Source organism: Eretmochelys imbricata, chromosome 5, assembly GCF_965152235.1.
Source record: "Eretmochelys imbricata isolate rEreImb1 chromosome 5, rEreImb1.hap1, whole genome shotgun sequence".
Taxonomy (NCBI): Eukaryota; Metazoa; Chordata; order Testudines; family Cheloniidae; genus Eretmochelys; species Eretmochelys imbricata.
The window spans coordinates 60,404,263-60,419,432 of record NC_135576.1 but is presented as its reverse complement, the minus strand read 5'-3'; the positions used below and the strand labels follow the sequence as shown (position 1 = coordinate 60,419,432).

Below are 15,170 nucleotides of genomic sequence, written 5' to 3'. Positions count from 1 at the left end.
GTACTGCAGGTGCTCCCCGCCATACTCTGAAAGGTTTGGCTGCTTGCTTGGGGCAGGGCATTCTCTGTCATAACTTGGCATCAGTTTCTAAACAATCAAGTAACAAAATAGCTGACTGTGCTTTTATACGAAGAGGGAGAGAAAAAAACCTTCAAAATGCAAGCTAGTAAGTTCCAAAAGTTAAAGCAAGGTCCTGGCCTGGATTCTGGGTTAGCTCTGAGGAGTTCCTTCTCTGTCCCATTCTCACCTAACTCTGCCCTGAGCAACTGCAGGCAAGCTTCTTCACTAGCCTGCTGGTTCTTGGGTGGTCAGTATTTCCTCCTGGCCTTCTTGGATTCTGGAGGACTGTTGTCTTGGTTGCCCGGTCTGAGTGGCTTTTCCTTGGTTGGGGAGCATCAGGGTGCTGATGCCCTCAGCAGGAGGTGGAGAAGGTCTGTTAGACCTCATCACACAGTGGCTGACTACATATTAAAGATCTGATTGCAGAGTGGAACCACAGAAAAAAACTATTAAGGTTTCTCGTGTGCATTTTCTGTCAACACTCTCATGAAGTAACATTAATTCATATACTTTAACCCAAAGGTATCTGTAAAGTCCTCCCTTCTAACAAACTTTCTGTCACTTTCAACATATAACCAACTTCAGTTCACATGTTCATTTCCTCTAAATCATATTCAAATGCAAACTTGATATCTGATCTCAGCTAGTTTGATATGTTCTCTCTACATATGCATGTACTTGTAAAGCATTTATTGTGTTTTTTAAATATGAAGTTGGAGTTAAGGTTTGCATCTGAGTGTGACAGAGTAATTGGGTGTCTGCATTGGCACTGAGAGCTGAAAGAGAAGTGGACTTTATGGAGGGGCTTGCAGCGAGGGTGATTTGGGCCAAGGGCCTCCAGTTGAGGAGAAATGAATTTCTGTATACCATTGCCTCCATGCTCCAGAGGCTCCCCATGGTGCCCATATTTGGTGTAGTGGAGATGCTGAGGCAGCAGTGCCATAGGTGGCCAAGTCTCTATGAGCCAGTGCCTTGTTGCATACCCTCAACTCCGTACTACCACACAAGATACCTCACCCAGCTCTGCTTCCCCAGACACTGCAGAGTCTCCTTTCCAGAGTCTGCTTTTCTTTCTGGTCCCCTATAGCCCTACTCAAACCCTAATGCAACTTCATTACTCTATTCATTTCCTGACTGTAACCATCATGGCCACTTACACCCCTGATCCCTACAGCCCTTGCTCAGTCCTTCAGTTCTCCCATATTGTTCCTGTTTGCAAGATCATCATCATGGTGAGCCAAATTTGAATGCGCTAATGTCTGACACAGAAATATTGATATTATGCTCATCCCAAATACTCTGCCCTGTACCACTTCCATTTACACTCTGAGCCCCTACCTTACTGCCTGTTTAACTCTTCAGCACTGCACTTTCCTGAGGAAACTCTTTTTACCTTCCCAAAGTCTTGCTCACGTCTAGGTCCTCTTCAGTTTACCCCCATACTTTCTGCTGTCCAACCTGCTTAAATGGGTCTCCAGAGATGGGGCTGTATGTGAGGAGTTGATCTGGGAGATCGGGAGGGACAGTGGGCAGTGTTGGAAAGCATAAGTAGCTGGCCAAACTGGATAGTTCCTGACCTTTCCAGCAATGAATTAGGGTATGATAAATTTGGAAAATAATATTTTAAGTTTTCTGTCCCTGAGCATTTATGAGAGTGTGTCTGTGTGTGAAGTTCAGAATTTGTGGTGAGTATGATTGTCTATCTGTGGGAACCTCAAAAACCCAAACTCTCATTAGAATCTCAGGAAATCTCAGACTGAGAATATTCTAGGGCAGATTCAGTTGATTGACCTGTGAAGAGTAGCATGTTAAATTTGGAGACTAAATGTTTAAGTATGAAATGTAGATATTGTAATTCTGTTTTAAGATCTTAACACAATCTTCATGAGGAAGCTACTATTATGCATCTCCATTCTTCCCCTGGCTACTTGGCTCTCATTCTCTTGCCTCTATTCTATCTCCTGGCTACTATTCCCAATTGTCAATTTTAGGAGCATGGAACTTCTTATATTCTTAGCCCTGGTCTACACTAGGACTTTAGGTCGAATTTAGCAGCTTTAAATTGATGTAAACCTGCACCCGTCCACACGATGAAGCCCTTTTTTTCGACTTAAAGGGCTCTTAAAATCGATTTCCTTACTCCACCCCTGACAAGTGGATTAGCGCTTAAATCGGCCTTGCTGGGTCGAATTTGGGGTACTGTGGACACTATTCGACGGTATTGGCCTCCGGGAGCTATCGCAGAGTGCTCCATTGTAACCGCTCTGGACAGCACTCTCAACTCAGATGCACTGGCCAGCTAGACAGGAAAAGAACCGCGAACTTTTGAATCTCATTTCCTGTTTGGCCAGCGTGGCAAGCTGCAGGTGACCATGCAGAACTCATCAGCAGAGGTGACCATGATGGAGCCCCAGAATCGCAAAAGAGCTCCAGCATGGACTGAACGGGAGGTACGGGATCTGATCGCTGTATGGGGAGAGGAATCCGTGCTATCAGAACTCCATTCCAGTTTTCGAAATGCCAAAACCTTTGTCAAAATCTTCTAGGGCATGAAGGACAGAGGCCATAACAGGGACGCGAAGCAGTGCCGCGTGAAACTTAAGGAGCTGAGGCAAACCTACCAGAAAACCGAGAGGCGAACGGCCGCTCCGGGTCAGAGCCCCAAACATGCCGCTTCTATGATGAGCTGCATGCCATTTTAGGGGGTTCAGCCACCACTACCCCAGCCGTGTTGTTTGACTCCTTCAATGGAGATGGAGGCAACACGGAAGCAGGTTTTGGGGATGAAGAAGATGATGATGATGATGACGTTGTAGATAGCTCACAGCAAGCAAGCGGAGAAACCGGTTTTCCCGACAGCCAGGAACCGTTTCTCACCCTGGACCTGGAGCCAGTACCCCCCGAACCCACCCAAGCCTGCCTCCTGGAGCCGGCAGGCAGAGAAGGGACCTCCGGTGAGTGTACCTTTTACAATACTATACATGGTTTAAAAGCAAGCATGTGAAAGGATTAATTTGCCCTGGTATTCGCGGCTCTCCTGGATGTACTCCCAAAACCTTTGCAAAAGGTTTCTGGGGAGGGCAGCCTTATTGCGTCCTCCATGGTAGGACACTTTACCACTCCAGGCCAGTAATACGTACTCGGGAATCATTGTACAACAAAGCATTGCAGTGTATGTTTGCTGGCATTCAAACAACATCCGTTCTTTCTCTCTCTGTGTTATCCTCAGGAGAGTGAGATATCATTCATGGTCACCTGGTTGAAATAGGGTGCTTTTCTTCAGGGGACACTCAGAGGTGCCCGTTCCTGCTGGGCTGCTCGCCTGTGGCTGAACAGAAAAGTTCCCCGCTGTTAGTCACGGGGAGGAGGGAGGGTTGAGGGGGTAGCCACGCGATGGGGGGAGGCAAAATGCAACCTTGTAACGAAAGCACATGTGCTATGTATGTAATGTTAACAGTAAGGTTTACCCTGAAAGAGTGTAGCCACTGTTTTATAAAATGTGTCTTTTTAAATACCGCTGTCCCTTTTTTTTTCTCCACCAGCTGCATGTGTTTCAATGATCACAGGATCTTCTCCTTCCCAGAGGCTAGTGAAGATTAGAAAGAAAAAAAAACGCACTCGTGATGAAATGTTCTCTGAGCTCACGCTGTCCTCCCACACTGACAGAGCACAGACGAATGCGTGGAGGCAAATAATGTCAGAGTGCAGGAAAGCACAAAATGACCGGGAGGAGAGGTGGCGGGCTGAAGAGAGTAAGTGGCGGGCTGAAGACAGGGCTGAAGCTCAAATGTGGCGGCAGTGTGATGAGAGAAGGCAGGATTCAATGCTGAGGCTGCTGGAGGATCAAACCAGTATGCTCCAGTGTATGGTTGAGCTGCAGCAAAGGCAGCTGGAGCACAGACTGCCACTACAGCCCCTGTGTAACCAACTGCCCTCCTCCCCAAGTTCCATAGCCTCCGGCCACCCAGCCACTCCACCACAGAGGATTGCCCAAAAAACAGAAGGCTGGCATTCAATAAATTTTAAAGTTGTAAACTTTTAAAGTGCTGTGTGGCATTTTCCTTCCCTCCTCCGCCACCCCTCCTGGGCTACCTTGGTAGTCATCCCCCTATTTGTGTGATGAATGAATAAAGAATGCATGAATGTGAAGCAACAATGGCTTTATTGCCTCTGCAAGCGGTGATTGAAGGGAGGAGGGGTGGGTGGTTAGCTTACAGGGAAATAGAGTGAACCAAGGGGCGAGGGGTTTCATCAAGGAGAAACAAACAGAACTTTCACACCGTAGCCTGTCCAGTCATGAAACTGGTTTTCAAAGCTTCTGTGATGCGTACCACGCCCTCCTGTGCTCTTCTAACCGCCCTGGTGTCTGGCTGCACGTAACCAGCAGCCAGGCGATTTGCCTCAACCTCCCACCCCGCCATAAATGTCTCCCCCTTACTCTCACAGATATTGTTGAGCGCACAGCAAGCAGTAATAACAGTGGGAATATTGGTTTCGCTGAGGTCTAAGCGAGTCAGTAAACTGCGCCAGCGCGCCTTTAAACGTCCAAATGCACATTCTACCACCATTCTGCACTTGCTCAGCCTGTAGTTGAACAGCTCCTGACTACTGTCCAGGCTGCTTGTGTATGGCTTCATGAGCCATGCCATTAAGGGGTAGGCTGGGTCCCCAAGGATAACTATAGGCATTTCAACATCCCCAACAGTTATTTTCTGGTCTGGGAATAAAGTCCCTTCCTGCAGCTTTTCAAACAGACCAGAGTTCCTGAAGATGCAAGCGTCATGTACCTTTCCTGGCCATCCCACGTTGATGTTGGTGAAACATCCCTTGTGATCCACCAGTGCTTGCAGCACTATTGAAAAGTACCCATTGCGGTTTATGTTCTCGCCGGCTTGGTACTCCGGTGCCAAGATAGGGATACAGGTTCCGTCTATGGCCCCACCACAGTTAGGGAATCCCATTGCAGCAAAGCCATCCACTATGACCTGCACATTTCCCAGGGTCACTACCCTTGATATCAGCAGATCTTTGATTGCGTGGGCTACTTGCATCACAGCAGCCCCCACAGTAGATTTGCCCACTCCAAATTGATTCCCTACTGACTGGTAGCTGTCTGGCGTTGCAAGCTTCCACAGGGCTTTCGCCACTCGCTTCTCAACTGTGAGGGCTGCTCTCATCTTGGTATTCATGCGCTTCAGGGCAGGGGAAAGCAAGTCACAAAGTTCCATGAAAGTGCCCTTACGCATGTAAAAGTTTCGCAGCCACTGGGAATCGTCCCAGACCTGCAACACTATGCGATCCCACCAGTCTGTGCTTGTTTCCCGAGCCCAGAATCGGCGTTCCACAGCATGAACCTGCCCCATTAGCACCACGATGCATGCATTGGCAGGGCCCATGCTTTGAGAGAAATCTGTGTCCATGTCCTGATCACTCACGTGACCGCGCTGACGTCGCCTCCTCACCCGGTATCGCTCTGCCAGGTTCTGGTGCTGCATATACTGCTGGATAATGTGTGTGGTGTTTAATGTGCTCCTAATTGCCAAAGTGAGCTGAGCGGCCTCCATGCTTGCCTTGGTATGGCGTCTGCACAGAAAAAAGGCACGGAACGATTGTCTGCCGTTGCTCTGACGGAGGGAGGGGCGACTGACAACATGGCTTACAGGGTTGGTTTACAGGGAATTAAAATCAACAAAGGGGGTGGCTTTACATCAAGGAGTATTTCAGGCAGGACTTCACGGAGGGTTCCAATAAGAAATGGTGCACCTAAGTAATTGTTCTTATTGGAACAAGCAGGTTGGTCTGGCCTCTGATTGATACATGGCTAGATTTACCTCGCTGCACCTTCTCTGTGAGTGACTGCAGTGTGACCTAGAGGAATGAGTCCCCTAGACAGGGAAGGGGGGAAGCAAATGAGTACAAAACAAATCTGGTCTATTTCTTGTTTTGATCCACTCCATCTGTCTTTTACATCTTTGGCTGGCAGCAGATGGTGCAGAAGGACTGCAAGCCATCCACATCTCTTGGCTGCTCAGCAGAAGATGGTGCAGTAGGACTGCTAGCCATCCTCATCTCTTGCCTGCCTGGCAGAAGATGGTACAGTAGGACTGCTAGCAATCCGTGTCGCCTGCCTGCTCACCATAAGATGGTTCAATAGGACTGACTGCAGGACTAAAGAGAATGACCTGGTCAGTACCTGGTCAGTTCTAATGTAGTCCCTGCACCCATGTCTGCCCAGGCGCTCCTGGCCGATGTGGCCAGGAGCACCTTGGACATGATGATGACGGCTACCAGTCCTACTGCACCGTCTGCTGCCACAAGGCAAGCGGTTGCTGCTGTGTAGCAATGCAGTACCACATCTGTCAGCACCCAGGAGACATACGGTGATGGTTACCTGAGCGGGCTCCAGGCTTGCCGTGGTATGGCGTCTGCACAGGTAACTCAAGAAAAAAGGTGCGAAACGATTGTCTGCTGCTGCTTTCACAGAGGGAGGGAGGGAACGGGGGCCTGACGATATGTACCCAGAACCACCCGCAACAATGTTTTAGCCCCATCAGGCATTGGGATCTCAACCCAGAATTCCAATGGGCAGCAGAGACTGCAGGAACTGTGGGATAGCTACCCACAGTGCAACACTCTGGAAGTCGACACTTGCCTCGGTACTGTGGAAGCACTCCGCCGAGTTAATGCACTTAATGCACTTAGAGCATTTTCTGTGGGGACACACACACTCGAATATATAAAAACGATTTCTAAAAAACCTACTTATATAAATTCGACCTAATTTCGTAGTGTAGACATACCCTTAGAACTCTCTTTGACTGGAAAAACTCAGTGAAAGGCTGTTATATTGTTTTGAGATTTTAAATGCTCAAATACCAGGAAATCTATCCTGTTTCATATATTATGAAAGTTCTTTCATTTATCAATGAGCAATGTGATTTGCTGTTCAACTAATATGTTACAAATGTAGATGAAATATGTTTTTTTAATTAGACATACAGATGTAACTTGATATACACTGAACAAACGTTCCACATCGCTGTGTGTGACTCTCTAAAATGATAACAGTAGTAATTCACATAAATTTACAATGGTGTTGCAATCGGTTTAATCTCCAGAAGCATTCTTGAGATCAGTGGTCTCTGACACCCAGTGAAAATGACAAAGTTTGCTTGCTCAGCCCATTATTCTTCTCCGCTATCTCCATTTGTTTTGAAAATAGGCAAAGTAATTAGTATTTAATACAGATAAAATGTCAAACTTGGATGCCTAAAGTTAGCACTTAAAAATTTTCTGATTTCTAGAGATGCTGAACACCAAAGTCTTTAATTGAAGTCAAAGCGATCTGTGGGATAAGCCACTTTTATTTAGGTGTCTAAATATGGATGTGGTTACCTAAGCCTTAGGCACCTACTGCATTTGAAAATTTTGTGTATGGTGTGTCTCGTTTGTTAAACAGTTCTGTAGTTCTTTGGCACCAAAAGTTGTCATAATCAAGCTACATTTGGGGAGTTTTGAATTTTTGTAACTCAAAATGAAAGTGTGTGGTATTGTTTGTGGGGGTTTCCTCCTCCCCCCTCAAATTTTGTAAGAAAGCTGAAGACTTTAAAAAAAAAAATCATCCTGACAAGAATGGTACTGTCTCAAATTATGGGTCTTGTATAGAATCTCCTTTTCTTCACCAGTTCTTGTGTCACACTAGCACCGCTAAGTTTTGGTGTCAAAGGCTTTTGGGCACCTCTATAAGAAAACAACAGATTGTCTTGTTTGTTTGTTTGTTTTTTGTCAGGGACTGTTTTGATCTCAGCTGCTGTAGTTTATTACCAAGAACACAAAAAAATAAGCTAACAAATTCTGTTTCATGCAGAAGTGTAGAAACTTTAATATTGTCTAAATATGTCTCCACACTATGCAGCATAGACATAAGCATATAAATTAATTTTAAAAGTTTGGGTTTTACCATGTATAGCATATTTTCAGCAAGCCTTTCTTTGAGGTATGGGGAGAAGAACACAACCTAACTAGAGTGATTGTTTGTAGGGCACCTAGCAGCATCTGTAGGAGCAGGGCTACAGGAGGCTACACAAAACCAGTAGGACTGTTGGAATGAATAGGGCATATGTGCAAAGGGCCCTTGCATCTTAAGGACCTCCAAACATCCATATAGTGTGTGGTGGTCCATAAGTGTAGGAAGCTGGATCCCCAATGACTTATATAGGAGGCATGGGCAAATCCTATCTTTTCCAAAAGGGAAAAATTAGGAAGAAAAAAGCTTTGAATTAAAACTCTTGCTATTTCTGTTTTCCTGTGGGTGGTTAACCTGTATGGGGAAGCATACAGGGCATTAGTGAGGATTAAGTTGTGTGGTACTATAGCTTGATTATAAACTTCTGGGTTTTTAAATATCAGCAAATGTGTTTATTAATTTATTTTTCAAATTCAACCATTAATACTTTAAACCAATCAGTGTTCCAAAGCACTTGAGCATATACACAACTTTAAGCATATGAGCAGTTCCACTCGCTTCAATGAGATTCAACGCTTTTCTGAACTGGACTGAGCTAAACAAGTGACTTTTAGATAAAGCAATCAATTTCATGCAATAACAAAGAAAATGTTAAATACATAGCAGGAAAATGGTAATTTTCCATTGCATCAGTAAATCGGATGCTTAGTTTCCTTTATTCATGTATCTTAATTTTTGTACTGGTAGGTGAATTAACATTCAGATTCAGACTCTTCAACAGGTAATATTTAGCATCCATTTAATGAATGGGGCACAAAGCATTGGTTGATTGATGTAATAGGAAAACAATAGGTGCACAAAATCTGATGCTGATTTCTTGGAAAATGTATAGGATTTTGACAGCAGAAAACAAATCCCATTACCTAGGGAGAACAAAATAGTGACTAATTGTCTTTGCATTTAATGCAGGAAATAATGTGTTTTTGGGCTCTTTGTCACATATTATTTATTCCAGTGGTTCTCAAACTTTTGTACTGGTGACCCCTTTCACATAGCAAGCCTCTGAGTGTAACCCCCGCCTTATAAATTAAAAACACTTTTTATATATATATTTAACACCATTATAAATGCTGGAAGCAAAGTGGGGTTTGGGGTGGAGGCTGACCGCTCGTGACCCCCTGAGGGATACCGAATCCCAATTGAGAACTTTTTATTCTTATCCTTGGAAGTAGTGTATTTGATTTTTACCACACAGTTATCTGAAATGAAAATAATGTGTCATTCTGAGAGGAAAATAAAACCATCTGTTTTAATATACAGAGTTTAAATATTCTCTTAAAGGCCACATGAACATAATACCCTTGAACCACAAGTGTGTTTCTATTGGGAGTGCAACATTTCCTTAAAGATTACAAAAGCATTAATCTTGTTACTTTTTAAGCTTGTAGTAGGGGGTAAAATAACAGTAGTTAAATTACTGAAATCTCAGTAGAACTGGCAGAATTTCAAAGCTAGTAGCATGCCTGAATTCCTTCCTGCTTTTTGGAGCTGTTGCTTCAAATCACTTATTAAGCACATAATGTGAAGACTGACAGTGGAATCTCATTACTGACCCCTTGCCATAACAAAAATATATATATGTTATTGTTCTTATTACTGTTATATTTGTTTTGATTTACTTGAAAAAATTATAGGGGATATAGCTAATTTGAACTCAAAATTATTTGCACTGTGTAATTAGTGATCCAATTTTATTTTGTATGATGTATGCTATCCTTTTATGTAATGATGAAGATACTAAATTTTATGTCTGTCTTTCAAGCCCCTGAATCAGTTTTCTGAATTCTACAGATGTTGAAGGAGATATAATTTCAATTTGAGTATATATTTTTTTTGCTTTAAAATATCTACAGTTAGGAAACTAATTATCTTCCTCTAAATGCTTCCTCAGCACACCTGGGTGTTTTTCCTAAGGGTGAAAAGAAGATTTAACTCACCATGCCCCCTAATTATTGCATTCTCCTCCCAAGTATAAAAGATTAAAGTGATTTACTCTTCAGTCTGAATTTTGCTTGAGTGATCAGAGGTCAGTTTGAGATTTATATACTGTAATACTCTTTAATAATAAGTGTGTGTGTGTGTGTGTGTGTGTGTGTGTGAGAGAGAGAGAGAGAGAGAGTGACAAAGAAGTTGAGATAGGATTATTAAATTAGGCTCTCTTTCTTTGGGAATATATAGTTATAAGAAGGAAACCATGTTGAACTATGAAAGATAAGAGAAGACAGACTTTAAAAAAGTTCCCCTAAAGAGGCTCCTATGGTATACTTGAAAAGAAAATTATTACATGACTCTTTTCAACAGGTATGTCTACCATCTCCTGAGCACAACTGAATTAGGTATTCCTTGCTGAGATACTGTTAAGATTTGGAACATTTGTTTATCCTCTCTATTACTGACCACACAAACATAGCAAATATGTCATTTTTAAAACATAAATTCAATTTATTTTAATCACAAAGTACTGCTGTCTTGAAAAAAATCACATTTATTTAAAATTGGGGGGCTTGACATCAACAAAAAGGATGTCATATGTTCAGTTAGCATATGCTTCTGTTTCTCACATTGACCGAAGTGTGCAAATGCAAAAATATGTTGTCTTTAATCAAGTGCTTTTAATACACAGTAAATTTATTTTTTTAAATAAAGTTTTAGGTTTATTTTAAATCCTTTTTTATATTACTTGCTGATCTTACTACGGGTGTCAGGAGCATAGTTCCAATGTTCCTTCTGTGTCTAACCTACAGAGGATATAAGTCTGTTACAGCCCTACCTACAGAGCATGGTTTTTTAGCTCAAAATGTATCAGTTCATGCTCTTAATTCTGGAGGTGCATGGTTCAATCCCCAGTATTCTCAAAAATGGTGTCCAATCACACAATTGTGGACTTGTCTGGGATTTGAGTTGTGGTCCTCAGATGCTCAGGAAGAGCTTCATCTGTCTAGAAGCATGCAATTTACTAGTCTCTCTATCTGAGAGCAGTAACAGGCTGACATCTGTGGTTCCAGTATAGAGGAGGACATGATGACCAGTGGGTTACATAAATAACTTGTGTACTTTTACAGAAAGTGTGATGAGATAGAGTGGGTCAGAGAGTCACCATCAATTTAGATGCTCTAGAACAGGCATGAGGGTGGTACACCTGCAAGATGCTGGGAGTCGCAATATATAATCCTTGCAGGTCTTTTCTGCTCCCAATATCTTTGACTGTGTGACAATTGCATCAGTCAATTAACACCTTGTAAATTTCAGACAGCTTCAGGTAAACTATCCTTTTGTCATACAGGCTACTGGGAAAGTCCAACTTCTCCCATAATGAGACTACAGGAAGGATTTTTAGTTCATGTATAGAGATGTGTTTTAAGACTATACTCTCATCTCAATGTGTATACATGTGAAACTGCTCTTATGCATATAAATCCACCACATATAAAGATAAGGATATAATCTAACTCTTTATATTCAACATTGTAAGGACTTTATAGATTTCTGGTGAGCAATCCTGTTGTTCCATCAAATCTTAAAATTGAATGTCTGCCCACAGTATGAATGCCTACATTCATTTCTAATTTGTATATATTCTTTCCAAAAATATCCATAAGAACTGTGGTGGTTCTGCCAAAGTAAGGTTATGAAATAACAAGAGGAAGAAAATTGAAAATTACTTGCCAGGGTGGAGTAAGTATCCTCCTTTTTGAGTTGCATTTCTACTTCTTTATAATAAAAGCTATTATTGTTTGCTTTTGTTACCTCTTGGAATTTCCAAAAAGAAAACAGTGATAGGATCACTTTCATCTATTATTTAGGAAATACATAATATCATATATAAACAACACAAAGGAATGATAAGCACCCTATTGAATCTCTTGGTTGGCTGAAAGTTCCAAACAATCTAATTTTAATATAGGTTGCCTCTGTAATGCAACAGCTGTCATGCTGGACTATTCCATTTTGAATGAATTTAACAGAGGATTGAGAAGAGATTGGCAGATTTGTTTTAAATGTGCATATTTTAAAGTAATTCAGAGTTCATTAAAGTAAGGGTATTAACTACTTTTGATTGTGACTTCTATTCAAATTACAGTTCACTATCATCAGCCTAATTTTTGGAATGATTTATAAGCCAAAATGGCCAAAATCCACCAGTTTTAGATGACATGATATTGATGAAATCATAAAGTGTGCCAAACCTGATGGCACTGAGTTTTTCCTTCAGCAGAGACAGATTAGCTGCCATCTATTGTTCTCAGTGAAAATGAGGCCATATACTTTCCTCAGTTAAGATGCCTTCTTTCAAAATGGCCTCTTCTAATAGTCTCAATGTGAGCAAAGTCTAACTGCCTTCAGGGAGGATGGTGGCTTCCTATAATCCCAAAAGGCAGAGAAGAGAATGTTTAAGAACAGGTGAATGGAGGCAATGGCTATGTTTGCTAAGGGCACCATGTTGGCTTAGTCACACTGAGAACAATTGAAAATGGCAACATTTTGATACAGGGCAGTTCTTTATGGAATTCTCTGAAGCAGAACATTTTTTTTAGCTGCTGCTGAAGGAAACACTTTTAATTATGAAAAACAGCTGCAAAATATTACCACTCATACTTTAAATATATGGATAATTAGAAGAATCAGTGTTATTCCATTAGTAAGATCGTTAAGAACAAAAATGATCTCACACTGGGTGCTAATTTTGTGAAAGACCCATTATTTTAATTAATAAACCAATTCATTGATTTACTTGTAAATTCTCAGAAAAATTCATTCTGTGCTCCAAGAGTAAGTGCTGTGAATTTTGGACATATAGCAAAGAGATTTGAATTCCCACAATCAGTGCACGCTCAATTCAATCTTAACAACACAGCTGTCATTTTTCTGTGATGTATAAACTCCATAATAATTATTATTAATAATAATTATTGAGCACTTTTCACTTTCCTAGTACTTTATAAATGTTTTCTAATCCTTTTAACAGGCCTATGAGATAGGTAGTATTATCTTCATTTTATAAATAAAATTGATATACAAAGTTAGCATCAGAGCCATGATTAGCACTCCTTGCTCCTAGTCCGGTATATATAGCACTGGACTATACTTCAGTTTTTATGAACATTTTATCTTGATAGATTTCTACACTGAATGCCAACAAAGGACTCCTAAACATTCAATATCTAATGTGGAATTAGCTTTCATGAATGAAAAGAAAATCTTATTTCATTTTATTGAGAAGACATTATGGAGTAGAGTTGATTAAAGCTTCGTGTTTAGCAAATATCTTTCAAGAGATTTGTGTAGTCTTTAATGATGTTGTTTATAGTTGGCAGTGACTTCTCTCTTTCTGTGTCAGACATGCTCTTCTAATTAAACATATGCAAATGTATATATACTTTCCATGTTTGTAGATAAGTTGAAATCCTCACTTCACTAGGATCTTGTGACTTATACACAGTAAGGATGTACGGAACAAGGAATTATAAAAGTCACACATCTAGGCTGATGAGTAATAAGCAAATATATGCTTTCTTCAGATCTGTGGCCATTTTTAAAAGAAATGACATAAGGATAAAAAATAAGCATAGTGTATTCTTTATAGTCAGAAATTGGTGCGGGGGCGTGAGTATGTTTCTTTTTATGAGATTTTGCTGGCATCCCAAGGTTTCAGTGGAACTAAAGAGAACTGAAAAGTGGCCAGGTGTTTTTAAAAAAACGTAAACACTCTGATAACTATTTGCGTCCATGTGGTTTCCTCTGTTGCGCTGATAGTTCTTTATGGTTCTGTCAGTTTCAATCAGCAGAGAGTACCTGTGATCAGTATATCTGATAAACTTGTCAATGGCTTTTTAAAGCAGGATTCCCCAACCTATTCTATTCAGCACCCTCCACCCTTTATCATTTCAAATATAATCTTGATAAGACAGAGATATATCACAGGCAGCTGTGTATAGCCAGGTCAGACTACAACTAATTTGTGCAGGAAAAAATTAAATCAGGAGGTAAATTATTTCATGATTGCTCATTCCCAACAGAGTTGAGCATCATTCTGAAGAAAATATCAAATAATTGGTTTCAGGCCATGTCAGACACATGCAATTCCCTTCACTAATGGCTGTGCGAGGTAGCACTAGGCCTCAGGGGTCACTGAAGAACTAGAAATAGCTTAGTGCCAGGCAGAGCAGCAAAGAGACAGAGCACACAGGAAATGAAGTGGCAATAAGTGTAATCCATAGGGGAAATGTGCTTCACTTGGAGTTTAATATATCATCTCAGACTCTGGCAGTAAGCCATGCAACAATTGTTTACCTTTTTGTCAGCATCTGCATCTGTTCTGTTTTGTAAACAGCACTTAACTCTCAGTCTGTAAATGCTGGAATCAATAACAACTGTTAAGGGATTTCCTTTCTTTTTTTCATATTCCATAACAAATGCACACTACAAACAATGTTTGCCTTAGATAAACAAGGAACAGACATTAACAGGGTCAAAGGGATTTAGTTGGGAACATTTTATTGCTTCTTGGGTTTGCAGTAATTATATCTGTGTAATTTGAATGTATCTTGTAACCTATCCAAATTAAACTGTTAAAAAAAATGCTAGTATGCAGTAATGAAGATGATTTTTATAATTATCTTAAGTACCGTGTATAGAAAACTGCCTGCACTGTTTGTAATAATTTAGTTCTATGTAATATTGTGCATTACAGCTGCTGTGAAGAAATATTAAGTTGCCTTTTTGCAGTTTTATGAAATTAGTGATTATATCCAGCAACACTATTTTTTTAAACCTACAGTTATTAAAAAAAAATTATACACCACAGTGCAACATAAGAAGAGACTATGATCTATGAAACTGAATATATCATTACTAAATGCAAGTGAAAGAATAATGCAGTTTATATACTAGCTGGGTTTAGGAGAGTGTGCCGATGAATACTGTCATAAATGCTAGATTGTTATAATAGTTATAGCATCACTTAAAAGTTAATATCACTGAGAGCAGAGGAACACATTGTTAATGCGATTTATACATGTATCTTCCTGTGCACTTCTTTTAAAATTTACCCCTTAAAATTGCTACCAATAAGTTGAGGTTCTCT

The 15,170-nt window shown here is 40.9% G+C and overlaps 1 protein-coding gene and 1 long non-coding RNA gene across 2 annotated transcripts in view; both read left to right on the top strand.

Annotated features, from left to right (window-relative positions):
- KIAA0825 (KIAA0825 ortholog) overlaps positions 1-15,170 on the top strand; it is a 348,612-nt gene that overhangs the window by 42,330 nt on the left and 291,112 nt on the right. The window lies entirely within an intron of this gene.
- LOC144264572 (uncharacterized) lies at positions 2,869-4,103 on the top strand. Its single transcript, XR_013346074.1, has 2 exons — positions 2,869-3,014; positions 3,603-4,103. It is a non-coding gene; the product is annotated as an uncharacterized LOC144264572 (long non-coding RNA).